Genomic DNA, 5,305 nt, shown 5'->3' with positions numbered 1-5,305 from the left:
TGACCACCACCAGCCTGCTGCAACTAGCAGCAGGACGTCGACGACGAGATGAACGTAACTGAAAAGGATGCTGGCTGTTTAGATAACCAGTTGAACGAGTTTTTGGTCCTCAGCTCGACGGAATCTTCAGAAGCGAAATTCGGGGGAATTTTTGGAACCAAATTAGCGTGACTGCTTTTGACCGCCAAAATATCCAGACGGGACAGCTGACCGTGGCCCGCGGGTCATTTGCGAAAGGATTCGTAGAATTTTATAATTTGCACCGCACGTGGATTCCAATAAGAAACCCTCGTTTATTCAAGTAAAACGCAGTTCCTTCGTGGGACCTCCTCTTTTCCGCAATCCGACGAATGGGAACGTCCCGCGAGTCTTCTGAAAGGTGCTCGAAAGGATTCTTCACCTGGACGGGGAAGTATGCTCTGGAGGTAGGAGAAGTCCCAAAAAATGTGTGACGAAATGTTCTCACCAAAGTCTTTACGCAACGTAAGCAAACACGACACGAAAAATGCAAATGAGCTTCCCCTTCCTTTTTGGTCGGCCAAATACGATTCGTATCCTTGGCTTGTAAGGATCTTGGTCTGTTGTCCTGTAGGTATTATTGCGTGCTGTCGAAGTAAGGGCACGGAACGGACGGCCGTCTTCAAGTTTATAAACATTGTTGTCCACGTGCTACCGTGTTGAGGTACTACGTGTGTCGTCCTTGTTTTTGTCCTTTTTGTTTTGGGAAACGGACGATTACATGTAAATCAAGAGGGTTTAAATGGCAATCGTCCGAAAAAATAAAAATGAAAACTAAACAATTTTACAATCAGCGCAATATTCCATCTAAAAATATGACATTTTACTTATTCTATCTGAAATCATATTTTACATCCAAACAGAGGTTATCTTTAACCATCATTTTTTTTCAAATTTAACTACTTTTTACTGTGCTTGTGCTTGACTTAATTGTAAACGAATTTGTTCCAAGGGCGAACGGACGACGGATCGTTAACATTGGTAAACGGATCCTAGAACAAATCGTTTACAATATTAACGGCTCAACGCATAGGGTTTCTTTCCGTGTATAATCATTTACGTGAAGGGTTTACTAGAAATTATCAGTTTGGCAGTATACATGGGAAATTTTGATAAATCCTAGGTCGATTCCTTAGGCAAAATTAAGAACTAGCATCAATTTTGAGCCGAATCGGTTAAGGTTTAGAGGTCGCTGTGGAGAGTTTATGTTTTCATGGATTTTTTTTGACAAAAAAAAAACTATGGAGAGCACTTTAAAGGCAAAATTGTCGATATTGCTCCGGTAGGTGGTGTTAAATGCGTGGAAATTTCGTCAACAGTGAGATTGTAATGTGAAACGAAATGGTCTTTAATTTTGTCGAAGAGTAAAAAGCGATCTGAGTTGATTCTGAAAAGTGTTTAACCTTTTGTTCTACGAAAAACTTTACTTCTCTTGTTCTATTTTTAGTACATTTATCAGCATTTATCTTGTTTAGTTTGTGTTCGTTTTGATAGTATTTGGCTTTGACTTTTAAGTTTTTTCATGTTTTTAAAGTCACTTTCTAAAATTTTCATGTTTTCTTCTATAGCCACCATTATTATTTAAATTGTAAAAAATGCTTAAATGCATTTTTTTAATAAAATAAAGGAAATGTTAGTAAAAAACACAACCAAAGTTGACCCATTATAAAAATTTTTAAAAACATTGGCAATATCACATAAAACAAGCCAAATTTTAAACATCAACATTTTCTAAAATCTAAAATTTCAACCTGGAATCTTTTACCTTTAAATATCAAAACAAGTATGTCTATACCTTATTTCAAGCGCAAACTCCTGGCCGAACTCAACAACCCAAATCAGTGATACATTTGAGAAAATGTGTAGTAAATTTGAGAAAATTAGCATTAATTTATTATAGTTAAGTGAAATTGAATTACTCCATCACTAAGTGAATTCCCGCCACAATGTAATGAATTAAAAGGCACGTGCCTTATATTACAAAAATAAATAAACAAATAATAATAATAATAATAAAATTTTAAGAGTTCTTCTTTCCAATGTTTTTTAAAAAGCAAAAATTAGTTGGAAAATTGATTTTTGGCGAACTTTTAGATCGATACCCGACTCTGGGCGGGATTGGGTTGTAGATGGTTACTTTTGTCTAGGGAAACGAGTCAGGGGGTTCCTAATTTTTTTCGTCACCATAGTGATTATCGTAGTATTTATTCAATAATTTAAAAATAATCTTGTAATATTTTGAAAAGATATGTTTTATCAGATTTCATTTTATTGTTAAACTATTAAAATCTATTTTGAATGTATCTAACATTGCATCAAGTAATGATAGATTTTTTTACCGGTTAAATAGCGATTCTTAATGTTTGTCTGATGAAATAATCAAATTTATATTATTGTTTAAACAGAACTTATCTGTATCTAATCTTAGATTGGATAATCTTAGATGGGTAATTCTCTACCAACTCACACGAAATCGGGAAAAGTTGCCCCAACCCCTCTTCGATTTGCGTGAAACTTTGTCCTAAGGGATAACTATTGTCCCTGATCATGAATCGGATGTCCGTTTTTTTTTTATATCTCGTGACTGAGGGGCGGTACGACCCCTTCAATTTTCGAACATGCGAAAAAAGAGGTGTTTTTCAATAATTTGCAGCCTGAAACGGTGAGGAGATAGAAATAGTGCATAATTGGCAAAGGGAGCGCGTGGTCGTAAAAAATATTCGGAGAGAAAAGTGATTTTTTTTTGTGTGTGCCTTTTGTTTCGCATTTTTGTCGTGAATTGTGCGCTGCGAGGAGAAAATTACCCTCCGAAAATGCAGCGTCATCAGTGCATAATTGGCAAAGGGAGCGCGTGGTCGTAAAAAATATTCGGAGAGAAAAGTGATTTTTTTTTGTGTGTGCCTTTTGTTTCGCATTTTTGTCGTGAATTGTGATATAGCTTTCGATAAAAACGATCCGAGTTCGTTAGGTTTATCGCGTAGCAAAATTATTTTGATTCATCAAGAACGTCGTGTGGTGCGCGAGTCTTTTTTGTGTTGAAAAGACCTTCCCATAGCTCCGTAGCTCGGAGGGCTCGACGTCGGTTGTTTGTGTGTTAAGCCCTCTCCATAGCATCGTAGCTCGAGAGGCAGCGAAAATCAATACCTTATCTAGCTAACAGAAAGAAGATAGGAAGGCACTTGATGATTGAGTTCGTCGCGTCTATTCCGTAACAAATTCATGAACTAAATGATTATATAATTACAAATCAGACTACGCTATCACTGCAGCATTGCGTTTAACACCTCATTTTATAAATAAATATTATTTGGTTTTATCTTTCCACAGCCGGCTGTCTAAGATTAAACCATTTCATTAAAAATTTAACAACAGTTAAACGGGAAATGTCTCATCCGCAGCAACCGAGTGTTTGCCTTGAGAATAAAATATAATACCTTTCAACAAACACTATGATTTTGGGTCGCATCATCATCTTCTATGATGAATCCTGACCAAACACCCTATCCTACTAACCAATTTTTCAGGTTCCTGGCGCTTGTGGGGTGTAAGCACAGAGTAAATCAGCTGCCCTAGTAGCAACCTGCGCTAACTAACATTCCCGTCCCTTAAAATCGAGATCTACAAACTGAGATGGCGGGCGCCGTTGGTGGCCAATGACTGTTACCTATTCGCAACTGATCTTGTTCTGGAAATCATGGTGTTTTATCTTTTCAGCGCATTCATACATGCTGTTGATAAGGGAAATACCACTTGATAGTCGAAGCCTATGATCAGTAGTGCTGAAAGGATATTACGGTTCTGTTCAGCAACGGAGAAGGACAACCATGGGTGGTCTTTCATGCTCATGCTCATGCTCATGAAACGGTGAGGAGATAGAAATTTGGTGTCAAAGGGACTTTTATGTAAAATTGGACCCCCGTTTTGATGGCGTACTCAGAATTTAGAAAAAACGTATTTTTCCTCGAAAAAACAAACACTAAAAAAGTTTTAAGAACTCTGCCATTTTCCGTTACTCAACTGTACATTTTATGGGAAATATAATGTATTTTTCAAATCTACATTGACCCAGAGGGATAATTTTTTATTTCAGAACAAAATTTTTCATTTGAAAATGTCGTGTTTTTTCTAACTTTGCAGGGTTACTTTTTAGAGTGTTACAATGTTCTACAAAGTTGTAAAGCAGACAATTGCCAAAAAATGATATATAAACATAAGGGGTTTACTTGTTACCATTACGAGTTATCGTGATTCTACGAAAAAAAGTTTGGCTGTGTGAGTTGGCGGAGAATTACCCAGATTAGATACAGATTGACAACAAAATGTATGCGGAAATTTTCATCTTGCATTTTTGCACCTCTGTTGAACACTACCATTTTTTTAAATATTTTATTTATTATTTAGCTACAAATATTAATGCCTAATTATTGATCTTATTGATGTTATAAAAAATAAAACATTAATTATATGATAAGATGATTTAATTCAGGGGTGAGGGGTGTCCAAAAAATGGCCCGCGAGGGGATATTTTGCGGCCCGCGGACTCGTTTGATTTATAATTCTTTTATAATTCTTAAATATTAAGGTTTAGTTTAAGCTTTTTTCTGAACCATTTTATTTTCTGTTTATATGAAACTTATGATTAATTGATGCATTGATCTTGATTGTACAAAGCAAACATTTTGTTGAAAAATCTATCTTATTGAAAGTTTAAATGTGATTGAAATCTGATTTCATCAAACAATTTTTGTTATAAAAGCATAAAAATGACTGAAGTAGAAAACTATAAAGATATTAAATATAACGTAATCAAAGGCATTCCATTAATATTTAATTAAATTAATAATTAATATTCATATGACATAACGCACCATTTTTTATGGGGTGACCCTCAAACTTGTTTTGCACTTAGAATTCTTTCACCTCGCGATTCGAATTGAAGACATTTGGATTACGAATCTGAGAGACTAGCATCTTGATAAGGCAGATCATTTTTTTTTTCAAATTTTATTGCAATTGGAGGAATAATTTTTGAAAAATCCTTTTGGTTTGCAACGGTTTAAGAATACGGTTGCACTGTATTGCAAAATAATATTATGCCATTTTTCATTTTGAAAATACAAGTGTATTCCATTAAACACCTTTTTTTCTTGACCATATCGCGGAATTTAAATTTCTTTAAAAATATGTGAGACCTTACCTGATTTCAATGTTTTCTGAGGCATGAAAATTGCAATGAAATATTCTCAGTTAATTTTTTGGTTTTGTTGATTTGAATAAATTTTATAGT

This window comes from Culex pipiens, chromosome 2, assembly GCF_016801865.2.
Source record: "Culex pipiens pallens isolate TS chromosome 2, TS_CPP_V2, whole genome shotgun sequence".
NCBI lineage: Eukaryota > Metazoa > Arthropoda > Insecta > Diptera > Culicidae > Culex > Culex pipiens.
This window is presented reverse-complemented; position numbering follows the sequence as displayed.